General features: G+C 40.9%; 1 protein-coding gene across 10 annotated transcripts in view; it reads right to left on the minus strand.

Annotated features, from left to right (window-relative positions):
* The window catches only part of LOC311244635 (suppressor of tumorigenicity 7 protein homolog), a 127,179-nt gene extending 115,352 nt beyond the window's left edge, over positions 1-11,827 (minus strand). For 9 of the 10 annotated variants that reach the window (XM_084334248.1, XM_084334256.1, XM_084334255.1 and 6 more), the window contains exon 1: positions 11,714-11,827. The gene's annotated coding sequence lies outside the window, so the exon portion shown is untranslated. The remainder of the gene's footprint in view (positions 1-11,713) is intronic. The other variant, XM_084334253.1, reaches the window with a different exon arrangement.
* Positions 11,828-12,112: the final 285 nt, after the last annotated feature.

Genomic DNA, 12,112 nt, shown 5'->3' on the forward strand with positions numbered 1-12,112 from the left:
GGGGGCGGAGACTGTGCCGGAGCGCAACCGGCAAATAGAAGTGTGACGACCGGCGCCGCTGTGGAAATGTGAATTGTTGGGTGCGTGCGTATGCCGCGTGTCACCGCTGCCGTCCTCCTTTGGCTTTCGGTAATGCCGCCGGTACGACTGCTTCACCAGTGTGAACGGGAACAAGAACGGGAGTGGTTCTTGTATATTAAACAGATGGATATAGCTGCAAGCTAGCATAAGGACACATAGTACAACTGTAGATTGTATAGTATAGCATTGTATAGTGTGTATACATAAGACCCAGTGCCTCATCCGTAGCTAACAGTGTATTGCACTATCGCAGGACCTCAGCATGTCTTACCATGCTTTTTGTAAAAATGTATGTACATTATACCTGTTATGTCTTATTTGTATTACTTGTATTATTGCACAAATGTCTATTCTCGTCCTATTCTTATTACTTGTATTATTGCACGTCGCTGCGGGCATGACCCCCCGCATTTCACTGTATGCTTGTATGCCGTGACAAATAAAACTCTTGACTTGACTTGTAGATTCAGAGTGGCGGTCCATTACTTTTACACAACAGTGTTAGACTTGGAGTGGACAGATATATGAAGAGCTCTATAACATGCTTCTCTATGTATTAAAGATGCAGAAAATCAAGTGACTTTGCGCTGAATTCCAACACGTTACACATACTTCCTGATATCGAGAGTTTAGTTCAAAGACGAAAAGTGCAATACTTATACAATTTATTATTTAGTATTCTGCGATACCAATACCTATTTTAGCCTGGACTGATATTCAATAACAGCATTTTTTTCTCTCATATTTTTATATTCAGAGTTGATTATATTGTGTACACTGTATATTCTCATATTTCTATATTCAGTCCTAATTTGATTGTATTGCCTATATTTACGTATTTCTACTGTATTTCTACTGCCCATACCTGTACCTCCTCTCCCCCATGCTGCTATGACACCCGAATTTCCCCAATAAAGGAATATCTTTGACTTATCATTGATGCATCCCTACTTTATTCATTAGCACCAATGATTCACCCCATGAAAAGATAAATAAACACATGCATAGTGAGAGTGAGTGAGTGAGTGAGTGAGTGAGTGTGAGTGAGTGAGTGAGTGAGTGAGTGAGTGAGTGAGTGAGTGAGTGAGTGAGTGAGTGAGTGAGTGAGTGAGTGAGTGAGTGAGTGAGTGAGTGAGTGAGTGAGTGAGTGAGTGAATGAGAGTGTGTGTGTGTGTGTGTGTGTGTGTGTGTGTGTGTGTGTGTGTGTGTGTGTGTGTGTGTGTGCAGGCAAAGCAGAAGAATCAGACTCTCTCATCCACAGAGGCAGGTTGGTCGGGTTGGTGAGGCTGTGATTACTTACCAGGCCAGGTCACAAATTCACAATTCAAATGAAGAGGTACCATTCAGAGAAGTGGGTCAGGGGGAGCACTGTAGCCCCGTCACTGCTGCCACCAACTGGCCGAGAGGGAGAACTGCACCTCCCGTGCCTGTGAAAGCTGCTTCGACCACTCTCTCTCTCTCCCTCTCCCCCTCTCCTCCCTCTCTATCTCTCTATCTCTCTCCCTCTCTCTCCCATTCCGGGGGCAGCAAGAGAGGGTTAGACTGCATATAGCCTGTAGGAATGCCAAGCCCTCTGCTCCAAGAGAGGGATACTATTCCATATCCATACAGATGGCTATGAAATCACAGCCACAACAAACGCCTCAAATATCAGCTGGCTGTGAACATAGGCCTTTATGCAGGGAAAACTTCTGTAAACCACTAGCTTTACAGCAAAGAATATGTCAATAAAATGCCTGGCCAACCATTTACAATTCAATTTAGGCAACTTGTTACATTGTGATGATAGGCGAGGGGAAATTGATCTCAAACTCTGCCCTCTTTTCTTCAGGGGGTTTGACACTGAGGTGCAGAAAGCAGTTGCCCATCGGGTCAAGTACAGGTCATGGTCACTTGCCCCGAAAAATTTAATCGTCCCAAAAATCGTCCATTTTGAACAGTAATGGGTCAAATTTGAATTCTTTCATTTTAACATTATTTAATACATGTTGTGTCCCTCTGCCTCAAGAGGTCACCAGTGCATTAGCCGGAGCGCCTTCTCTCTCTGGGCGAGAGACACCCATGTCATGTGATAGGGGGTCAGGCCTGTTTGTAATGTGCAGCTAATGCTAAGCTAGCAAATCTACAGACGCTTATGTGATCATTTGGGGCGTCTACAATCAAAACAACCATGGCGATTGTAAAACAATATTAATGTTAAACAATACATTTGATCATAATTGTGACAGGTGGCCATCAGTTAATATAAACCGGGGTGGTGTGGCGATGGCTTGATTGTTGTTGGATCGTTGCCGGATTTTGGAGTCGAATGGGATGAATGATGAATCGCAGTCTAGATTTGCACCTGGGTGTTTCCAGATCCTCCAATCACAACTGTTGTGATTGGTGAATCAAGCAAAGAGGGCGGAGTTTGAGATAGGCAAATTGACGAATGGTTAAGAGACAGACGGTGTGGGCATGTGTGTGTGTGCATTATTTGGATTGCGGTTATCCGTCTCGTCATACATTCAAATGGTATCTGAAGGAGCATTCAAATAGAGGCGAGCTGCCATGTCATCATTCATCCAACTGTCTATGTATGGAAAGCTGGAGGCCAAATAAAAGAGAGAGAGTGACGGGCGGCTCCATGGACTCTCCAGCTGGGTTTAACCATGTGATGTGATGGATTGAGCTTTCCAGGATCAAACGCTTGCCACTTTCATCATTTACTGATGTCAAGTCGGCTTCTACTCTGGGCTGGCACATCCAAGGCCAAGAGATACTGGACCTATGCTGCCCCGTCCTCAGCAGCCTGGGTCTGACCCCCACAACAAGGCCAACAAGGCTGGACTTATGCTGCCTCACCCCCGGCAGCAGTGGTGTAGTCTAGTTTTTTGCAGTGGGTATACTGTGATGATTCCCTCCCAGCCTCATATACACATGTTCCAGAGGGACACCCTCAATGACATACTACTATACTAATATGTTTTTTGCTTCTTGTTCCTACAGTTGAATGTTGGAGCTTCACTGTGCAAAATGATGCACGTGTAGAGTTTGACAATGTGCAGAATGATGCATAGAGTTTGAAACTGTGCAGAATGATGCATGTTGTGTAGAGTTTGACAATGTGCAGAATGATGCATGTGTAGAGTTTGACACTGTGAAAAAGTATGCATATGTAGAGTCTGACAGGCTACAATGTAAACATTTATTGTTTAGTTGTTTACAATTGCAGGGCCAGAGGTTTTGTTTACAACTATATGTACTATTTTCAAATAAGCATCTGCTACTAGGCTTGGGTTTGATTTACACAGCGCTTAACAAATAATTACATTATAGTAGCAGCCAGGCTCTGCAAATGTAAACAATTATCTCTCGACATAGTGCAGCTTTAACTTTTTTTGTGGAAAAACTATATATCAGATAAAGAAAATATGTGATTTGTATTTTGACATACACCTCAAAACATCTTTAGAGACGTTTAGTTTGGACAGATTTTCTACCGTTCTACATGACCATCTAGCAACTTGCAGATTTAATTCACTCTCGTCGAAGTTAGATTTGCAATTGAAACAGCGTCCTGTCGTAATTAGCATCCATATAGCTTTTGATTTTATTTTATTAGGGATCTCCATTAGCTGGTGCGATAGCAACCAGCTAGTCTTCCTGGGGTCCACACACAAAAAAAAACATACAAAAACAATCACTATTGCAAAAACAAAATAATTAAAAGTCAGTACTGTACACACAATGCATAATGAAACTACTGTAAAACAAAAACAAAAAATTACTTTACAGTGTTAAAAACAATTTAAAAACAATTTAAGATTCTTTTTAAAAGAGGCAGGCCATTCCAAAGAGTTAATGCTCTAAAAATAAAAGATCTCCCTAAAAAAGCTGGTTCTAGGACCTGGCAATTCAAGCTGCCCACTACTGGAACCTCTAGTGCAGGGGTGGCCAACCAGTCAGAGACTAAGAGCCACAAAAAAATTACTGTGGTACCACAAAGAGCCACACCATATACCAGCGTTTCTCAACCTTTTTTTTCAGTCACGGCACCCTTCATGTGTTTATAGGTCTCACCCTCTGGCCTCTGAAGTTGCTAATGTCTTTTTTATTTGGGCCTCACAGGGTTAAAAGTACCCTGTGAGACCCACGGTTGCAAAATTACAAAATCACTTTTAGCCATTTAAAAAAAGAATGTTTATTTAAAAAATGTTAAAGGGGAACTATTTTACTATTTCTTTCACTATTTGGGCACTTTTACACAATTCCTGTGAGTCTATGGAACACCTAGGTTTTTTTCAAAAAAAAATGCATTGTTTTGTATTTCTAATCAAGTACTAAAAACCACATTTTTCTACCTCAAGATCTTAAGCCGTTTTGAGGCTGGGCTCCAACCACTGTGTGGCCTGGTGCCAACTGCCACATCAACTGCCACATTATTATGCAGCTGAGAAATCTCTGACATCACAGATATGCACATTTTCAGATGACTCAGTTCAGTGAGGGTGAATATTGTGAGAGGAGAATTGGAAGAATTCGCCAATATGAGAATTAGAGACATATATCCTATTAATATAAGTCCACATAGCTAAGAAACAATGGTAAACACTGAAAAAAGCCATTTATAAGATAGTTCCCCTTTAAGCACATGTATAGTCAATTGGTCCTGTTGTTCAGCCTCACAATGCTATTTGATAGTAAATGTGTTTATATGTCCCACCCTCTGGCCTCTGAAGTTGCTAATTTCTTTTTAATTTGGGCCTCACAGGGTTAACCTCTTAAGCCCGAGATATACAGTAAAAGTGTATATTTTCAGCATTATGTTTGTTTACCAATTATTTTAACTGTTATTAGTGAAATATAAGATTATAGAAATCTCAGGGCATTGAGTCGGAAACCGGCGCATATTGACAGGAGGAAGTGGCACAGCCAAAAGTGAGTGTAGTCTTTTGAAGGAAGAGACTCAGGGCTTTCAAATTTCGAAAAACTACCCTACCCAGCTCACACCAGCCCCTGTCAATCATCTGACTTCTGGATTTACTTTTTAATTTCTCTTATTTTTTGGGATTATCTCCCACAAACCTGAACGTTATTGCCATAAAACAGAACGCAGTTAGTTTTCTGAACGTCTTGCAAAAAACGGTGTTGCAATATGATGAAAAATGGTGGAGAAATTTACATTATAAAAAAGATGGCAGAATTCAGTACTGTATCTACAAAACCTTCTGTTTAATCATCTTCCCTTTATTCATTTGCTTAGATTTTTCAGGTCTGGTCAATTTTAGCATGGTGTTATTTACAGTCAAAGATAATTTTTTTTTAAATAGAATTGATATTCTCCTTTGGTTCATTACAATTTACTCAAGCCTAGTAACAGACACACTATTTCTGACACTGATCCATATATGTCCCTAGATTCAGATACCAAGAACATGCAAATGGACCATTTAAAAAAAAATTGTAAATGTTTATTCTACGTCCTTATGGAATGAGTGACATAAAAAAAAAAGTTAAAAAAAAAAAAGTATAAAAAAAAATATTTTTTTTTTATTTTTTTTTATTTTTTTTTATGGATGGAAGAGCCGCACATTGACGGGCAAAGAGCCGCATGCGGCTCGCGAGCCGCGGGTTGGCCACCCCTGCTCTAGTGTAATGCTCGTGCACAGTATTACTAAAAACTGATCTGATCTGATTATGTATAAACAGGAGTTTTACTGCTCATGACCAACTTGAACAGCACAAGTATATTAAAAGACAATCTATTTTCAACGTTAAGCCAAGAGAGGCGGGCATGCATACGGCTCACATTAGACCTTAGTGAGCAGCCCAGTACCAACCGTGCTGCCCTGTTCTGGACCACCTGGAGCTTCCTGAGGTCACCAACTCACCACTGGCAGCAGATGACCACATTGTAGAGCAATAGTCAAGATGACATAAAACTAAACTTTGCACTATCTGACATAAAAGGGGACGGGCAACAAAAGAAGCACATTTCCTGGAAATACCAATTGCTCTTCCCATTTTTAAAACAATATAATTAATATGCTGAGACCAAGACAGAGTGCAATCCAGCATCACTCCAACTTCCAAGGCATTTAGTACTTTCAACTTGTTGAACTGCCGAACACAAGTTTAAATGAAGCTTTGGATTTGTAGATAACCTGTGCCTTGTTCCCAGCACAATACATTTAGTCTTGGAGATATTAAGGACAAGTCTATTACATACTACCCAGTCATGCACAACTTTAAGTTCTCTGCTCAAAACTTCATTAAGTACATTGCATGATGGTGCAGCGTAATACAATGTTGAATCATCTGCATAAAGAACTGTTGTAGCACATTTGGTAATATAGCTGGTTAAGGAGTCAAGGACTGGGGGTGAGTTCGGTCCTTAAAGCGTTTGCAATTGAAAGTAAGTAGCCCATGATTGAAGACGGCAGAGGAAGAGTATCAAGCAAAGTTATCCCTGGATGACTGCAAGACAAAGAGTACACAGGCTGAATTTTTTAACCATCGAAGTGAAAGTTCCGTCACATCATTCATTATATTGTTACGTATCAATGCGCATCTCTCAACGGGTATATACGGTATATATACCTGCATATCACGTAGACTACACCACTGCCCGGCAGCCTTGACCCAAAGCCTGACCCCCACGATAAGGCCAAGAGGCACTGGTCCTGCGACATCCCTGGCAGCCGTGCCTTGACCCCCATGACGAGGCCAAGAGCTACTGGACCTATGCATACAAATTCTCATAAGCAGCTGTGAGTGACCCTTCCCTCATTTGGCCACAGGCCTGTCTGGCATGACTGGTGAAGAGTCAGCTGTCAGGGGTTCTGCCGTGTTTCCCCCAGAGTACTTGTTCAGGGTGAGGGCATTCCTGGTTGGACACCAGATTGCTGATGCTGATACCGATACTGATATTGATGCCGATATTGACGTTTTCAATAAGTGCAGCTGGTTGAAAGCAAACGTTTGTTCAGGCAGCAGGGTAGCCCGCCCTGTTATAAAGGTAGGACAAACATTTCTGCCTTGGATCGTATTACTGAAGCAGTGCAAAGGGTTCTAAATAAAGGTCCGGCCTCGCCAGTCTGTTCTAGCTGTGTGTGGTGGTGTGCACAGTGGTGCGCCCATGGATTGTTTACAGCCCTGAACCGAGTCACAATTGTTGCTTGGATTTCTGCAGTTAAAGAGACCGTTTTGGGGGGGGGGTTAAAGGAACCTTTATTTTTATGAATTTATTCTCTATGTAACATGAGGTCTGAAAATGCGCTCTGCTGAGTCTATCTAGACCTGGGCAGGAGTTCTCATCAGTGGCTTTTGAGTCAGAGTCACAGGCTAAAGCTACACACATCATTAGGGTTGGGTACCGAACTCTGTACTTTTAGCTAGGGATGCACCGATCCGATATTCGTATCGGTATCGGCCGCCGATATCAGTAAAATAGCTGGATCGGGTATCGGTAAAAAAAAATAAAAAATCGGAATTCTTTAAAAAAAATTACAAATAATTTATAATAAGAAATAACCATTCAGTACATTTATATCTATGTGTTAATTTGTTACATTTTGATCATATTTACAGAGGATGGCCAGATAATGTTAATATTTAAACATAAAAAAACACAATACATGATCATGCGATTTATTTTGTGTGGTGTTTGTGTTACAACAATAAATTACAAAATTTTCTAAATGAATAACAATGTTTGTTGAAATTGTGAAGTTTGGACTTTTTTTTTTTTTTCTTTTTTTACAACTGAAATAAAGAAAATTGGTATTACAGAGAGAGTTAAAGTACCGAAAAAAGGTACCGCTGGGTACCGATACCAAATTCCAGGAACCGGTATTGGTATCGGTTCAAATGTGAACGGTACCAAACCCTACAGATCATACGCCAATTCTACAATTTCAGCACTTCTCCTGACAACTGTTGAGAGCTCCTGCCAGCTGCACTGGTGCCACAGGATGAACCATAAATCCCTCTTCAATGCTTTGACTTGGCGAGTCTTACGGCTGCACCTCAAAATACAATGAATCCAGCAGCAGCGACTCGCCACGCCACAAAGGGGCTAACCTTGCACGGCAGCCGGCTTTGCCAGATCGCAAGATCACGCGAGAATCCACTCTGTCAGGCTTCAAGTTATGCACTTGTGCCCAAACCACGGTGGTACAGACTAGGGCTGGGCGATTAATCGATATTATCGATTCATTCGAATGAATGATTTAGGACGATTTTGAAATTTTTTAATCAATTTTCAAAAATATATATATACATTCTTTTTTCAGTCACCTTTTATTTTACAAAAAGTGATGTTTGGTGAAAGTTAGATTTGCACTTTATTAATCCCAATAGGGGAATTCATCCTTGTTTGATGATCAAGAGGCACCTTTTATTTGTTTTAAGTGAAGTTTGGTGAAAAAGCAAGTTATTGCACTATTAATCCCAATAGGGACATTCATCTTTGTTTGATAAAGAGTAACCTTTTATATATATATATATATATTATTATTATTTTTTTAAGTGAAGATTGGTGAAAGTTAGGTTTGCACTTCAATACCAATAGGAAAATTCATCTTGGTTTGATAATTTTTTTTTGTCAAATAAAAACAAAGGTTATTTGAATGATTTCCTTGGCGTTTCCAAGAGAAAAAATCGATTAAAATCGTAAATCGGATTAAAAAAAAAAAGATAAAACGTGGATTTTATTTTTAGGCCATATCGCCCAGCCCTAGTACAAACCAATCAGGAAAGAACTAGAGAGGAACCACCGGAAGCTACAAGCGTGGATGAGGTGCGATGACAACAGGAAGACGGCAAGTTATGAAAGTTACAGTTTCAAAGGACGACTTCCCAGATGGTTCTAGTGTAACAGACCATCTGGCGAGTCAGGTTGACATTAGAATCGAGTATTCTCCAACTGTTATTCTCACCACTGTGTGTATACTCAGCCAGAGTTGACCTCCAACCAACTTGAGGATGTCAGGGCCGGGAGGCTCTACGTCTGTGTGAGAGTAATAGACCGAGCCGAAGAGGCTGACTGACTCTCACCTCTATGTTCTCCACAAAGGGCCTCTGTCTCCTCCTCTGAGTCACAGTGAGGAGAGAGGAGCAAACACAGAAGGAAAGCAGCGAGAAAAGAAAGTTGACGACGCAACACTTCTTGAACGAAGGTAACCGAGTTATACTGGGCAGGAGCGGAGGGTGGAATTCCAAAAACGGCAACAATGCATCATTCACTCGACTCGCGCTCTCAATTATTCAAGCGCATAATACCTATTTTCTACTTAATTCTTCTTTTAGTCTGACATTGCAACCTTTGCAACAAGCATGATTCATTTACAATCCAATTTCCCCTTCTGCTTTCTATAACACGATAAGGATATAAGCTTTTTTTTTTTTTTTTTTTTTACTGTAAGAACGAATCAAGGACAGGATATGGCCGTTGAGGACAGATGACATAATTTAAGGCATGTCCAAGAAAATCAGGGACGTCTTGTGACCTGAATATATGCCTATTTCTTTTTTTCATTCAAACTTTGAAGCTTAACATCACACATAGCCTTCCTTTTAATGACTTGAGGCTTTGTTTCCAGGTTTTTTTAAGTATCTAAGTTTGAATCTGATCCTAATCTTATCCTATCAATCATTATCCTAGTGATTATTCCACGGATAAACCAAAGATTTTGATTTAAGACTGATAAAACCTTTTGAACGGCTCTTGGAAAGGAACAGAGCCAAAACATCCAGCTCCCTTCAAAGAACCCTAATTCCCATCACTAAAGCAAACCCATAGTTTGATTATCTTTGCATGACAGAATAGGGAAAGGGGAACTCAGTCAGAATTTGCCAAAGAATGGTGTGCTTTGACTGTACATCAATAAGGAAGAGGAACTCAAATGTGTTAAGAGTAAGACTGAAACAGATCACTGACAAACGGTATTACTGGTCAGTCAGAAAATGCAGATGAACAGTGTCATTTCAAATAGGCCTGGCCGCCTGGGAGGTATACCAAATATGAAGGTAGCCACTAGCCATGCATGTTCCATCCACAATATAAAAAACCTGTAAAATACTGTCATAAATACAGTCAAATATCATTCATTATACCATCAAAAATAGGAAAAATGTCATCATATTTTGACCAAGTTTCCTGAAAGATTGCACTACCAAGTTGCCTGCAAGCAATTAGCCTAGATTCACATAAGGAAGCACAGCATCCTGTTGGTATAACTCACACTATTTTGCTTCCATACAAACAGGGCAAGATATAGAGTTAGTGGCCTTTGTTCTAAGAAGATATAACACCTTTTTCTCTAAAAGTGGATTGTAGTCGTGGGTGAGGATGGGCACTCATGTCACAGTGAAGTTGAACTGACGTTCAAAACTCAAGACCACAACCTCCATGGGCATGCGTACCCCCAACACACACACACACAATCAATCTCATACTAGATGTGCTCCTCAGATAGTCTACTCTGTATATTGAAGTGGTCCCCTCTTGCTCCTGCCAGTTGGCTTCCTGAAAGAGCACATTATTCAATCTGCTGCTCGGCACACAGTATGTCTACTTTCAACTTGAACAGACTAGCAATCATATAGACAACTGAATATATAGGCCTACTGAACAGAGGAAAACACTTAACCACGTTCCACAAACGTATCATAACCATGTTCATTCTGAGTTGAAGGGGGGTCAGCTCCGTGACATTTCCGTACTACTTGGCCTGATTCTCATACTTGAAACGTTGAAAGCATCCTACAGTAAATGTCCTAACCCAATAATACACGAGACCCTCTTCTTGGGACCAAGTAAGGTTGTCGATATTCCACTGTAGTTTTGCTTGTACAGTTGTACCGTTTCCCCACCCCGCCTACCCAACCTCCTCCAATGTACAGTTTCTACGTCAAATGTATATTCTCTCTTTTTTAGACTATTTTTGTATCACAAACAGTACTGTATTTGTAAATCTGGTATGTCATAAATGTATAGATGTAGCAGTACTGTCTATCTGTATGTCATGTATGTCATATATGTTACGATGAATTGAAAATGGGGGACCCTGATGTAAACAAGACGAAAGTCTTTCTCTGGTCTGCATCCCCTTAACAATTGTGTGTATTTATTGAGCTGTACTGTATTGTACCCATTCTGCAATCTGTTAATAAAGTTTTCAATCAATGAATCACAGATTCTCCTTGGGTTATCCTGAAGTTAGTAGAACAGAACTTGGCAAAACACCAGCATCAATTGGAAGGACTGGGGGCACAATTACACTTCAAAGACATGGATTCAGACCCAGGAGGCAGGAGCACGCTTCTGGGAAAGTTGACCTGGCCCTTTAACTATAGATAAGAGACGTTGTTCTATTCTGACTTGCGACGGCTTTATTGACTTAGTATGAGGACGCCATTCAATGGCAGCAAGCAGTAATGCATTGTATCTTCACGAATGCATGACCACAACAACTAAGCGTGATTATTTCCATATAAACTTTGCTCATGTTTAGCCACTGAGCTTGCTAGCTAAACGCTAACTTGAAGCTAGCTAACGTAACAAAACGCTCAAACTTTGTGAAGTGTGATCAAGGCTGCCGTCAGTATTTAAGGAACTGGTGGCATGTTGTGTGTTTGATCAACTTACCTTGTTAGGTTGTGTCTTTGTGAAGGCCAGTTATTAGGTCCGTGCATGTAGCATTTCTTCCACTGTACAAGCACAAGCAGCAGCTCAACATATGTCGGGACTGTAGACGTGTCTGCAAACCTGAGCGAGTAGCTGTTAGTAACGTTAGCTAGCAGCGGTAGCGCCTTAGCAGGCGAGCTAGCTCACTAGTATCCAGGTGCAGAGCCGCAGAGCGGCGCTCTATGCAGGCGGCGGGTAGTCTTTTACCAACAAACTTGCAGTTCCGCGTTCGGGTTCTGCGATCTGATTGGCCACTGACGTATGCTCGCTCTACGCTAGTTCTGCCTCTAACCTCTAACAGCCTGCAGCCTGCTAGCATTATCCAATTCATATCAATCGAAATAAAGTATTGTTTTCATC

Source organism: Notolepis coatsorum, assembly GCF_963971535.1.
Source record: "Notolepis coatsorum genome assembly, chromosome: 18".
Taxonomy (NCBI): domain Eukaryota; kingdom Metazoa; phylum Chordata; class Actinopteri; order Aulopiformes; family Paralepididae; genus Notolepis; species Notolepis coatsorum.